The sequence below is a fragment of the Brienomyrus brachyistius genome, chromosome 4 (assembly GCF_023856365.1).
Source record: "Brienomyrus brachyistius isolate T26 chromosome 4, BBRACH_0.4, whole genome shotgun sequence".
In the NCBI taxonomy this organism is placed as follows: Eukaryota; Metazoa; Chordata; class Actinopteri; order Osteoglossiformes; family Mormyridae; genus Brienomyrus; species Brienomyrus brachyistius.
This window is the reverse complement of record NC_064536.1, coordinates 26361047-26375372: the sequence shown is the minus strand read 5'-3', so window position 1 is coordinate 26375372 and position 14326 is coordinate 26361047. Positions and strand designations below refer to the sequence as shown.

General features: G+C 47.8%; 1 protein-coding gene across 1 annotated transcript in view; it reads left to right on the top strand.

Annotated features, from left to right (window-relative positions):
* The first annotated feature begins 340 nt into the window (after positions 1-340).
* The window catches only part of LOC125739867 (cadherin-11-like), a 63665-nt gene continuing 49679 nt past the window's right edge, over positions 341-14326 (top strand). The window contains exon 1 of the mRNA XM_049010389.1: positions 341-705. The gene's annotated coding sequence lies outside the window, so the exon portion shown is untranslated. The remainder of the gene's footprint in view (positions 706-14326) is intronic.

Here is a 14326-nt window from a genome sequence, read left to right as displayed (position 1 = left end):
TAGAGATATAATCGCAAAAGTTCGTTAAAAAGAAGCATGCCCATAGCCAGAAATGAATTCCCGGGGGTCTTATAAATGATTTTACAACCTGGCTCTCTGTCTGCTCTGGAGCAAGCGAATTTCAGGCGGGGGATTCGCACCTGTAATTTTACTACATGGGTACGTGCCTGAAAGTAATTCAGTGCATTGCATTTGGGTGCTTGAGGACTTAAACATGACAAAACAGCTTCTGTTTGCATGTGAGGGATATGCGTGCGGGCACGTATTCTCTCTCGCCTTCTCCTCTCCGGTAGTACATCTGAGGGGATGTGGCGGTGTCTCTGTTACCTGGAGAGTTTGTTCGCTTTGTGCCTAGGTGTCATGTACAATATCCGTGAGCCGCCGTATTCGGGTTTCTGTGAGGTGTGTGTGTGTGTCAACACGAGACAAAAAGCGCAGCGTGAAGCCCCACAGTGACAGGCCAAAGTGTGTGTGTGCGGGAAGTTCACAGAGCTGCAGTCCAGCCGAACGCGCCTGACAGGTGAGCGCGACAGGAGCAGGAGACGCGCCGTCGAAGGTGTTACTCAGGCTAAAAGCGGCGTGAAGAAAGGAGAGGCGTCTCCGCCGAGCCGGAGGAAACAAGAGCGCGTAAAAGCGTCTGTGCGCGTGGAAATGGCGCAGCCGTGGAAGGGCCCGCCATGCGAAAACAACAGCAACAATAGGAGAGTAAGAATTACACTCTGGTCTCATTAATATAGTCAGATCCAGACTATGCCGGGTAATGGCCCTTTCGTTAATTCACAGCAGTGAAAGTGCGTAAATGAATGCATATGGAGGTAATACATGTGTTTTCCTCCCATTTATGTTTTGATCTTTAACATCTCTTCACCTGTGGTGGATAATGTAATCTCTTGGCTAGAGCTGTTTGGTGTAGAAATGGGCTGTTGGTGAGTATATTACCGTCATTTTGTGTGTGTGTGTCTTTTTGTTGTCTCTGTTTGTCAGCAGGTATGTCTGATATTTAGGTCACTGTCATCTGGAGTCTTCGTGACGAGAGCTGCGCGCGGAGTCTGCTCTCCTATCGCTAATATTAATGTTAACGTTCAGTATAGGTGCATTGTGGGTAATGTCGCGTTATCTCTAGGTCATAGGGCCTAAGTGTTACCCTTCCGAAAATAAAAAAACACATTTTCTGACTGGACTTAATTCACGGTTTCTTGTATTGATACCTAATCTTTTAATTGCATCTAATTTATGCAAATTCATTAATTACCAAGGCGGAACTGTCAAGTTTAATGGAATACAACCTTAATCTTTTTTTGACCCGGACACCCGTCGACAAAACTTTTGACAGTGGTTCAACATTGGTTTAGACGTTATCATCTTCAGTAAACAGCACAGATAAAACGGACGTGATTCTCCACGGATTTGTTTGCCTGTCTGAACAAATATGTCAGTGCCCTGACGGGTGTTTGATTTTGCCCTTGTGCGTGCATGTGCATGGGTACGTCCTTCTCCTTGAGTGTGTGCCCGCGTGTGCGTGCGTGCGTGCGCGTACGCGTCCTTGCCCTTGTTCTTCGAGTTGTTGTCGATGGGTATGCTAAGCCTTAACTTACAGTGTTTACAACGAACGTGGATTACAGCCAGGAACTATTAACATGATTCATGTTGTAATTAATTAAGGCTATCTCATAATTCTTCATTTTCTCTGCCTCATTGCATTTGATTCCAATGAAACGCGCTTTTTTTAACGCTGACATAAGACAAAACTCGCATCTTGAAAGGGTTGAAATCAAATTTTTGTTCTGTGCTTTAATCGAAAATTTAAATTTTCATACATAATTAACGGTTAAGATTGAAAAGAAAAAAATAGAGCTAATTTCGCAAACCGCTGAGACTGTTCAAAGGAGAGAACTCTATTTGCCTTTTCATCCTGCGACTGGCTTCTACGAAGATTATAGATTAAGGACCAAGGATTTGACGACCGAGAACTTATATCCGTTCAGTTGTGCGACATTCTGGACCTCGTGGAAATTCGTGCGTGTGGCGGGGGTAATGCTGTCTAATGTGTTTTGGCCCGGCGTAGCTCACGCAGATCCGACTTTTGTCATTCTCGCCTGCGGTGTTTGACTCGCCAGGTCTGAAGTACAGCCAGGTGGAGGTCCTTGGCCAATAACACCAGCTCAGCGGAGCTGGAGCTGCAGAAGCTGGCACAAAAAGAAACCCCCTGCCATCCGCCCCAGATTAAAATAAAAATTGTGTTTTCTCCCTCCCTGTTATGGTGGTGCGGAAGCCTGTTTATCCCAAAACATCTCCCTGCTTAGTGGGATTCCACCTGTATGAGATTTGCCCTGGGGGCAGTACTAAAAATCGGAAAAGCTGGCTTTATTTGCGGTCTCATGATTTAATGTAATGTGCCCAGTGCACCTGTACTCCACAGCATCTGTAGCTAAGGGGCATTTCCAGCCTTGATGCCTCAATGTACCATATCCTCCTGCACACTAGGGGGTGCTGTTACTGTGCCATGGAATGAGGTGTTTGCCTCACCAACGTTTTCTATTCCCGTAAAGATGGCTTTTTTACTGTGGATAGCTAAAAGTGCTGCCCTTTAATGAAGATTACTGCTGTCTGCTACAAGGGCGGCAATAGTGGCCAATTTAATTGAGGAGAGATGAAGCTGTGAGTTACACTATGGGTGGTATTTGCTACATACTTTTCATTGCAATGGAATGCAATGAAGTTATTAACAGGATGCTGGCTGAACCAATCAGCGATTGATTTCCCTCTGTGATCCCACCAAGCGTAGAACTGACACCCTGCTGTCGTCAAAGTGACTGGGTTTCGTCCCATTGTGTGACGTAGGATAAGGTCCCCCAAGTGTGATCCTGGTAGGCCAGTTTGAAACACATGTTTTCAGGTTTCCCTTCTTAAACACACCCACTAAACCTGGCAGTTAACTGGTGAGTTGAATAAGGTGTGTTTGTGCAGGGAAGTTTGGAAACTGTGTTAGAAACTAGCCCCCCCAGTCTGGAATTTGGGGACCCTGTTGTAGGATGTACTGGTAGAAATGACCGCTCCCGCCCCTTTCCCCATGCTGCATTCTCAGTGAAGTGCATGACCTCCCTGCCCACACTCAGCCCCTCGTGTGCAGAGGTGTGCTTTGCGGCAGTCTTGTCTGGGGAATGGCGTACCCGCTGGCGTGGCGAAAGCACTAACGGCTGTAGGAGCAGACTGCTCCCTCTGCAGGCCGAATGCATTTAATCACATTGGTTCTGCTATTCCACCGCAGAGTGAATTATGCTCCCGATAGTCTCTCTATAACTGGAAGTGTTCACGTGTGGGCTCTGATCTCGCCGTGTTATATAAATTGTCCATACGCCAGCGGAATCAATACGCTCTCTCTGCGGACCAAATGCATTTAGTCACGTATTTTCAGATCTTTCTGTGCACTAAATCGTATTATTGTTGCTTTCTCTAGACTAGTATATATTTCATGATTCTAGGACTGACATCTGTAGGCTAAATTATGATGAGGTTTTATAATTACGTTATGTTTCTGGTCTCTATAGGTTAAGTAGATTTAATCCCATGGTTGTGATCTCTTGGTGGACTGTTCGCTCTGTAATGAACCGGCTTAATCACGCTGATAAGGGTCTCACTCTCTACGCCACGTGACCGTATTGTTTAACCTCTGACTGCTGCTCACATGGGTTTCTGATGAGTCATGGCAGTGGGAGCCCCTGCCCCGTGGGTGGAGAGCGGGCGTGTTGGCAGGCGGGTGGAGACGGCTGAGGATGTGCCCTGCCGGCGGCCACTGTTTCGGTCATGCCGTAACCAGTGAGCACGGCGGCTCGTTCCCGGTACTAATGATGACAGCCGTCGTCACACCAGACTGCTCGTGTTACTAGTGTGAAGCAAGTGTGAGGGTGAGAGAGAGGGACCATGGGCGAGTGACAGAGCAGGGAATGAGACGACCGACCGACCGACGATAAGGCAAAAGGTGTGAAATACAGATGCAGTGAACAATGAATGAAATGCTTGATATGGAGGTGACTAAACGGTGTCATTGTGTTTACATGCATGTGTTCTGTGTGTGGTTCTGTATTTCTGCAGTATCCTGCACAGTGCAGTTCGTGTGACATTGCACCATGTGTCAAAAATCACCGGCTATGTTTGATTTTCTGATATTTCCGTTTTCACTGCTACTGTTTTTGTCACTTTGAAATGGTATTTTCTTCACAGAATGGTCACTAGCACCCCCCTCCCCCCCACCGTTGCCCTGCAGACCCTGTCCCCTCCAGCATTTGCCCACCCCCTCAGTCCAAGAGCTGCTCTCTGTCTCACCTGTAACCTGCAGCCAATAACAGCTTCCCTGTGCGCCGGTATAATATAATGCAGAATGCTCTCTATGACACAATCGGGCTGTTTGGCAGCAAATTAAGAAATTTGGCAGGAAGGAGAGTAATTCCTTCCAAAATACAGGGCTGTCAGCCATTCAGATGTATTTAAACGTATTAATATAATTAACATTAAAACTCAGCAAGGGGGTGGTGAACAGCAGTTGGGTGGGGGGGGGGGGTTGTTCCTCGCTAACAGACCAGCTCTCGTCTTCTCACACATGACAAAGCGGAATACGCTTCTTGCCTCTTTCACCCCCTCCTCCCTCACTGTCCACCACTTCCTGCGCCATCCATCTCCCGTACACATCTGCCAGCTCCCAGCCCGATACTTTCCCTTTCTCCGTTTCCTTCGCTCTGTCCATTTCCTCTGCGTGTTCCCCAAACTGCTTCGCTTGCCGATTTCAATTCAGCCCCATATCTATTTGAAGTGATTCGGTTCAATTTTGTCTGGTGCAATTCAAATAAAAGCAATTGAATTAAGTTCCATTTATTTAGCTCTGTGGGTGCTATAGCTAAACAGGGATGTATTTTTAGCATGTCTGTACTATTGGAGATAGCGAACATCGTTGGAAAACAGTGACATGTTTGTAGTAAGAAAGCCGGTAGTCGTGAATAAAATGCTCGTCACCATTCTCGTTCGTCGTGAGCTGTTTGTGAAGCAGTGGCAGCTGATGATGTACAATGCTACTAATTCCTGGCTTTTTCTTTTATCCCTGTGAGAAAGTTAAACCACCTGTCTGCATTTCAGTCTCCTTTACCTGTTTTCCACTAGTGCTGTGCCGGTGCTGACAGGAAGCCGGTTCTCATGTGGTTCTGAACTGGTGTGAGCTGAGAATTGCCCCACGTTCCCACTGATTAAAAATATCATGCATGACAGATGGCCATGACGCACATACAGTAACAATGGGCATGTAACATTTTTGAGTTCGTTAAATGTGTTTTTTTTTATTTTGTTTTGTTTGTTACATTGTGTGTTGTGTCCTGCTCATCCCTGTGTCCTGCTCATCCCTGTGTCCTGCTCATCCCTGTGTCCTGTCTGTGATTCCTATTCTCAGAGGCATGTTAACATGCTCAGAGGTCCCTGGGCTATTTGAGTTGTCAGCAGGGTTGGACTGGGATGAAAAATCGGCCCTGGACATTGGTGAATTTTGGCAGCCCCCCCCCCCCCATTGACACTCTGGGGAAAATGCTCGCTAGGCCAGTTGGCCATATACTATTTTCTATGGTGGCGCAGTTGTCGATTGGGGGGGGGGGGGGGGTTTAAGTTATTCTGTGAACAAGGTTGGCTGAGGTGCCATTTCGCGGAGACCCCTGGTCTTTCTCTGATCTCTGGCTTCCCCCCACCCCATTGATCTGTTTGGCCTCTGCACACCGGCTCCTCCTTCATGGGTCTTTAAATCCTCGTCTTAATATGTCAGCACGGCCCGCCGGCGTGGATACCTCTACTGCCGTTTCCTTGTGTGCAGATTTATTTTCTTTTTAATATAATTCGGTCCGTCCTGAGGATATGTCCTGCAGGGGGCAATTAGAGGAGATTATGCTGTGCACCGGCTGTGTACGGGGCCTGTGTCCTGGGTGGCGTGCCCTCACAAATCAGCGATTCACATCCATACAGGCGGGAGTTGCTGCCTCAATTTCTATCCAAAATTTCACTTCTTTTCACTCCATCTGGTCTCTCTTATTTCTACTGTGAGTGAATTAAGGTTTAAGTCACTGGATCGGTGATGTTTTCCACCCTCTCGCATGCCACCTGTTTTCTTTCCATTGGTTTTGGCTTGATTCAACTGGCCTGATGTCCAGTCATACAGCATGTGGATGAAAGGTCAAAGGGCAGACTGTGAATGCTTCTGAGGTCGGGAGCCCGGCTGCACTGCCTGGAGGAAGCTCTCTGTCAGTCCTACTAACCCCAGACATGTACCCTAGGGGGCGCCTGGAATGATACTTGAGATATCTGGAGAGCCTGCCTTGGCCTTCATTGTGCCGCTGGCCAAGCTGTCCAGGCACCTGACTGGCGCTGTCGAAGCAGTGCTCCCTACTGATGTTCTATCATGGGGTTTCTGAGGCTTCCTCTACAGCTCCATTCAGCCAGGTGTGCCTCCAGGTCAATTGCAGGGTTTCTAGAGGCACTTTAGGCTGTGCCTCCTGCTCTGGCATGACAGCCAGCTACATGCGGCCCAGTTTGTCCGGGACATTCCATTCCTCCCGTCAGACTGACATCTCATCTGCGCCATTTGGAGCAACAAGCCCATGCAACTACTTGTATATTTCTTTTTCTTTAAAGCTCCCTTTTAACCAGGGGCGATTCTGCGACATTTAAAGGTGGGAGTGGGCCGACCTCATCATTACCAAATGATCTGATTTGAATCTGTGAGTGACGGGGGGCGGGGCACTATAGGACCAATCAGCTATGAGGTGGAACCAGTGATTCTGTGGTCCTGCCCCCTGTATGTACCCCTGCCTGTAACAGCAGTCTCCCAGCGAGATGACGGTTACCGACAGTAACCGCATCGTCCCGTGTACGACGGGATGGGATCCTTCGCACTGGAGTTTCGGTGGGTTATTGATACTGGCTGGACGTCTTCGTGACACATTTAAGACATCGATCAGCCGCTCTTCCCTGCCAGACGTGCCAGCTTGTATCATTAAATTCCCCAACTCGTCGCAAAAAGGCCCGATTAGCATAAATCTCCTTGTCTTATTTTTCCCTGTCTTTCTCTCCTTCCTGTCAGACAGAGGCTTTCAAAGGCGTATATCACCCGTGTTTGCGTGAGGTAAACTTGACGAGTCTGGAAACTGTCCTGCCCACTTGGGATATGGGGTGGGGGGGGTGGTGCTGGTATGTAATTTGCAGCCTGGAGGGGAGGTCCCTCGCCTTCTCCAGTGATCACTCGACGGCTGACAGGAAAAGCTTCCCCGGTGGGTGGGAATAGTCTGTCAATGGCCGGTAGAACCCAAACCCCCAAACTCCATTACCGTGAGTTTGGTGTGAAGTCACGTTAAATCCACTCCATTTTCTCCCCGTCTCTCTCTCTCTCTCTCTCTCTCTTCCCCCCCCTCCGTTTCATGCTTAGTCGGTTTCACTGGCATTGGAATTGAGAGCGAGCCAAAGAACACGAATACTATAATCCACAATGTCTTAACAAAGACAAAGAATAGCTATTGTATTCAGGATGATGATTATTATGGTTCTTGATATTATGAACATGAGAACAGAATAAGCAGTGTCTGTGTCATACAGTGAGGTTTTTGACTGTTGTGGTCCTTTTAATACACAAAATGCTTGAGTATGTGGTTGGTGCTGGATCTTTGCAGTGTCTTTGTGTTTATTAAAGCTTGAGTGATTTCCGGGGAAGCTGGCCCTTTCTCTGTAGGGTCAGTTGGAACCCTGCATGCCTTTGAAGGTCTAAGAATTCCGGAATATCGGTGGTTTTGTTTCGGATTTGTTAGAACTGGTGTGTGTGTGTGTGTGTGTGTGTGTGTCACTACAATGTGATAAAAATCTTGTGGGGAAATTATTTAGATCCCCACAAGGAAAAGCTCCGTTTTATAAAAATCAATGCAATGAAAAAACTGAAAAAAAAAAACTTTGTATTTTGTTTCATTACTTCAAGGTTCAGGTATGCCTGGGTAGGAGTTAAGGTTGTCATAGTTAGTATTAGGGTTCTGCTCATAGAAATAAATGGAGAGTCCCCACAAAGATGTGAGTACACGTGTGTGTGTGTGTGTGTGTGTGTGTGTGTGTGTGTGTGTGTGTGAGTGCGTGCCTGCTCTCTGCTGGAGTTATTGTGTGCCTGTGTGTGTATTGGAGATGCGAGGGAGGCCAGCTGGTAGAAATTCACTCACTATTAAAATCATGCTGTTTTTGGCAGGAAATGGAGTAATTATTGCCAAAATACAGAGCTGTCGACTACTCAGGTATATTGAAATATTTTACTATAATGAACATTAAAAAAGCGGCATTAATGGCTTTGAAATCATCATAACGTCTTTAATATTGTAGAGCAAGATGAACTGGGGAAAAAAAAGGATTTGCCTGCATACATATGAGGAAACAAACAACAATAATAATCATGATGATAATAATGATGATAATAATGATAATAATGATGATGATGATGATGATGCTCTGCCTTGTGCCCTGTGGTTCCTGCACTGGGCTTCAGGGTTCCTGGTTGGGTAAGTGATTATGGAAGATGAATAGACGGACATTAATAATAATAAAAGTGTTACATAATAATCCATCATCATAGCCAAACCATTACCTTTCACTCATTCATCCATCATCGCTTTAGTATATGTTCCATTCTTATCCTCCTGCTCCTGTTACACCTCCACTTCGGGGTGCTCCGCCCATCCAGTGTGGGGTGTTAACGTTGCACGGCAGTGTCCCTCCTGTCCTCGGTGGGAGGGGGGTCCAGAGCAGCGATGAATTACGATGTGTGTTACATCGATATCCTGTTGCCACTGACGGATAATCGCGGTGCCCGCATTATTCGCCACTAATCGCAGGCTTGCCGGTAATGATGATTGATAATTCTGGCCCATCACGCCGCTCCTGTCAGCCAACACTGGGCTAACGTGTGGTTTTCACAGCGACTCTCCCTCCCACTGCGACAGCTCCTGGGTTTCGGGGGAAGAATATAAGTATAATAAAAAATAAGAAATGTGTCAAGCTTGCTACCTCTTAGCTGTTCCTCGATTTCTCCCCTTCGCGGCCGCAGATGCTGACGGGGACTGGTTCGCTTTTTTAGCCGACACACACACACACACACACACACACACACACACACACACACACACACACACACACACACACACACACTGACTCCAAGATGTCCCGCAGGCTGTTTTAAATACAAGCAAAGACCACCACGTTATCAGAGGAGCAGTCAGCCATGCCAAGCATTTCGATTGAAGCTCTGATTTAGAATTCAGGCCAGTGTCGTGCACCTCTTCTTGCAGAGTGATAACATCGGCGAATCGAGATCCTCATCTCGTGCTATCTCTCTCCTTCTCCCTCTCCATGAAGCTCCTTTCATTCCCGCCCTCCTTTTCAGCCCGATCCCTCCATTCCATCTCTTTTGCTCTTTTTTTTTTTCTCTCTCTCTCGCACACACTTGCATTTGCATCTTGTGTGGCAGATTCCATCCTGTCCAAAACAAGTTTGATGTCAGCTGAGGTGAGGGCGGAGCTGTGAGTGGCGGGGGGAGTGGTCACAAGAATCGGTTGTAGGCCCTTGAGAATCAGAGGGAGGAGCTGTGTGTAATGGAGGGTGGGGCCATGAGAATCTGGGGGCGGAGCATAAAAGACTGAAAAGGCGATTGACAGCGGGACCATTCAGGGTGACCAGCTGGCCAGCAGTGGGTCTATAGAGGTTGATTCACTGATTACACCTCTGGTCAGTCATGCTTACACCCCTGTCCATTAAGAGCACAGACCTGTGTCAACACATTTATCCAAAGCAGCTGGACAGTGGGAAGTCGGGTGTGCAGACGCCCCCCCGGTGAGCGTAATGGACAGCGACTTCAGCCTAATTGGATTCACTTCAGGGTTTGCGCCTAATTCTAAACATGGGGAAATCTGCAGGGCTTACAGTTCAGCTGCGTCTCCTCAGTTACCCTCGGAAGAGATCACGCACAAACAAACACATACACAAACAAGGGCACAGTGCCCCCCCCAGGACATAAATCACAAATCTTTCCCGCGGCCCCAGTTTTCTGTCATTGTCACGTCAGGAGTCCGCCGCATTATCCGCCAATCCACAGGAGGCTGTCCCGTCTGGGGACTCTGTGACCTTGCATCCAGGCATTTGCGTCAGGCAGGGAGGATGTCCATGGTGTCTTTGATGCCGTGTCCACCTCTGGAGAGGAAGACATGTCAGAAAAGCTTCAGAATGATTTTCGAAGAGTGATCTGTAGTGACAAACTTTCCCCGAATGTGCGGGTGATAGTTAAACAAATGGTGCCTGGTCACCTGACTCTCAACCAGATCACCTCGCTGTCATGTGACACCTCCAGTCAGCTCTCTAACCCGGCTGGTGGTCTGTCTCACCTCAGGCATCATTCCTGTGACCCGATCAGACCAGGGTGAGTGACCTCTGCAGGACTCGACATCGTCTGAAGTTAAATCCCCAGCTCCATTAATTTAGTGAGCGACGTTTGTCTAGGAAGCCGGTTAAGTTGACTGATGTGGAATGTTCTGGAATGGTCTCTTTTTTTTTTTTTTTTTTTGTTTTTTTACCTCTGGGGAAAATAAACAAACAAAATAAACGGCGCAGGCAAGGGTGCTGCTTGCAAATTTCACACATTCGGAGCGTTGCGGGTTTAGCCCTTTCAGCGGCTGACAGCGGCGCAGATTTGCACAGTAAACTGGGGGAGTGAAATAATGGAGGTGTGTGTAGTTGTGGTAAAGCCTGTCACCTTCAGACGCGAATGGGGGGTGCCGAGAACCGGCTGTATGGGACGGCAGAGCCGGGGGGGGGCAGTTCTGCGGGCCCAATGAAACGCGCCCCTATGTTTCTCTGTGCTTTTCAAGCCACGCTGCATGTAGGCATGCACTCTGTGTCCTTGGTCACCTCCCGACATGCTGGGAAACACGCCTGACATGCTAATGACCCCCGCTGGCTCTACTCCACCCTGTCCACCCCCCCCCCCCCCCCCCAGATTTGCTCTTTACGCCTGAGCAGCCGGACAGTCATTTGGCCAGGGAGCCACTGTGACAGCAACAAGCGGGGAGTGGGGGGGGGGGGGGGGGGCGGTGACTCACAGCACATAAGTGAGACAGTGAAAGATGGGGGGGCTGGATAAGGGGAAGGAAGCAAATGGGGGCTTTGTGTGTGTGTGGCTGCTTCACTGAATGGAGGAATTAGCACATTTCATGGGTATTTAGTGAGACGATTGCTTTGTCCTGTGTGTGAATGACTGACTGAATGAATGAATGAAATTTTGCTTTTGAGGTTTTCGGAAAAGGTTCTCTTGTAATGAATGAACGAACAAATGGATGAACGAAAGGGTCGATGAAATAAGATTTTGTTTTCTGCTTTTATTTTTTTATTTCTTTGGGCAAAAAAACACAATTGTGTTTTGTTGCCGCTGGGTGGAGGGTTGGATGGATGGATGGATAGCATGTTTTTGTGTGCTTCTGCGTGTGCCTTGTATTACAGGTAGGCCTTACCAGGTGCCATTTACACAAACAAATGAGATGTTTTCGCTTTTTTTCCTTAGGTGAAGCCGTTGCCTGTGTGCTGTTTACGTGAATGTTAATTGTCTGCTTTTCCTGTTTAAGTGAATAAACCAGGTGCTGGATATGTTTACTAATTAGGCAAACATATTATGGTGGCTATGCGCCGTTTGCTGTCTAGCTGAGTGAATTGAAGGGTTCGTTGTGTGAAATTGCATTTCCCTTTATCGTGACGGAGCGATAGCACGCTTTGTTAGGGAGATAAATCCCCGATCCGCGTTTATCCTTGTATGGCACTTTGTGTGTCTCGTGTAGACAAATTAATGACCGCTGTCCTGCTGTTTAGCGAAATTAGCGTGTTGTAATGTGCGATTCAGGTGAATAAAGGGCTATTTGAATGTGATATTCGTGTGAAGGATAGGGAGACGTTTATAAATGTTCTCGAGCTGAGTGGGGCAGAGAGGCAGCTTAAGCGTGCTGCTGAGGGTGAATGGATGAACGGTGTCTTTGAAAGCGACATACAGGTGAATGGATGAGGCTTTTAAAAATGCTGCATGGCCAGATAAGAGTTCGTGTGTGTCTTTTAAAAAATATTTTACATGATTTATTGAAAGCGAGTCACTGTTTAAGTGGCGCAGGGGAAGCAAGGTGGTCCATTGCTGAAAAATGAATGTAATCGATGGCGACGTGAGAGGAGTGGAATAGTGTGGCCTCTGTGCATTTCTTAAGAGCTGGTGCCGTATCCCTTTGATGGCGGGGCAGGTGTGGAGGGTGGGAGATGTGAGACGGGGTAATGTCAGTACCTAGCTGGGCCTCGCTTAATGGGAAGGATACAGGGCGCTACAGGGATGCCGCTTTGTTTGTCGTTCGTTTATTGTTGATTTTGCTTCGCGAAACCTCATCTGTCTGCACGTCCTGATGCCTGCCAGAGGTAAGGGGGGATGTGGGGGGGAGGGCGCGGTAGCGGAGCTGCCGATGCTGGTGGGTTTTATGAGCCGCTCCAGGATGGGGGTGGGGGGGGGTGGCAGAGTTATGGAGCTGGTGATTTCCACAGGGCTTTGGTACGACTCGCCGCAAGGTTGCCTCCGGGAGGTGGAGAGCTGCCCACTGTGGGCTGCTGGCGGCTGCTTCTGTTGCTGTTCGTGTTTATTCATCTTAAGCCCCCCCCCCCCCCCCCCCTCCCAACCGCCTTGCCCTGTCCTGTCCTTATTCACACCTTTTATATGTGGAGCTGGTGGCCTTGGTGTATGGTCATGTCCTACAGCTGACCTCAAGAGGCGGGGCAGTATGTGGGAGGGAAAGAGAGAGAGAGGATTGTTAAAGGGGTGATGGAGGGAAGGGGGAAGAGAAGGCAAATGGGACAGGTAAAAATATGGAGAGGAAGGAGGGAGGGGTGAGAGAGAGTGAAAGAAAAGAAAAAGAATGACGGTAATGGGATGGGGGAGATATGGAGAGGATCTTTAAGATACGCTGAAAGAAAGAAGGTGATCGGGCGGATAAGAAGAGGGAGATGACCGTTAAGGGGTGATGGAGAAGGAAATAAAGAAAGGAAGGGAGGAAGGAAAGAAAGAACGAACGAGTGGTGGAGGCAGGAGAATTGGTGGGGGTAACGTTGCAAAGGTGATGGGGCAGGAGACAGAGAGGATGGCTGTGGCTGTGAAAGAAGGAGAGATGGAGAACCAGCAGAGGGGCGAGGAGGAGAGAAGATGGGGAAATGGGAACCAGGGTATAGGAGGATGGAGCGATAGAGGCGATGGAGAGATAGAGAGGCGAGTAAAAGTTTGATAGAACAGCATCAACCCCGCCGACCAGATATGAGGCAGTGGAAGCCCGTAAATCCAACCAGGAATGATCATTCTCCACTATGAGGGTGTGTAAGACTAAATCACCTTGTGATGAAAATATAAAAACAGTTTCTGGGTCTCAGAGGACTAGTAACGAGCAAGATGCAATTAAGAAGATGAATGTAAGTTTTTAGTCTTTGTTGCCTCACTGGTAAACATTACACTCTAGACCAATTAGCCATGGTAACGAGTGTGAGTAAGGGGGTATTTGTTATTAGCTATTCACCAACACCCCCCCCCCCCCATTGCTTTGGTAAGTAATGGGTTTTGAAGTGAAATGGCAGAAGTTTTAATTGTTTTCGGGAGCGGAGTTCACGGGATGTTAATTATTCAGACAGGTCCTTTAAAGTGCGGACCGATTGGATTTTTTTTAATTAAAGAAGCGGCTTTGTTAGGAAGAGGAAGAAAGCGTTTCCGTTTGATTCTCTCCCTCCGTCTTTCTCCCTTCATCTCTCTTTCCTGCCTGTGTGTCGTTTTTCTTTTTTCTTTTTTTTTTTTCAGCGTTCGAGTCACAGCGGATTACGGAGACTCTCCAGAATCTCTTATAAAGCACAAGGCCTAGACGGTGAGCTCTAACTGGCGTGTTTAACTGTGTCCTGGACATTGAATTAGTAGTTTAGCGGCAGCGCTTGGGTTTAATTTAGTGGCTTTTATTGGCATGACGGGTATATGCTGATATTACAAAGTCGCCTTCATAATGCAGCCGAGGATTCCAGGCATTATCGGAAGGTGATTTATGCTGTGTGGAAGATGTCTGTATCCAGAGCCATCGGAATAAGCTCATATTGTGCCCTACCCCGTTATTGGCAGCTGGGGTTAAATGTCATACCTGGATGTATGGAGGGCATAAGAGGGGCAGTAATTCATACAGAGGGGCAAAACCAATGGTATGTTTTGAATCGGTGAGTGGTAGGGGAGGCAGGT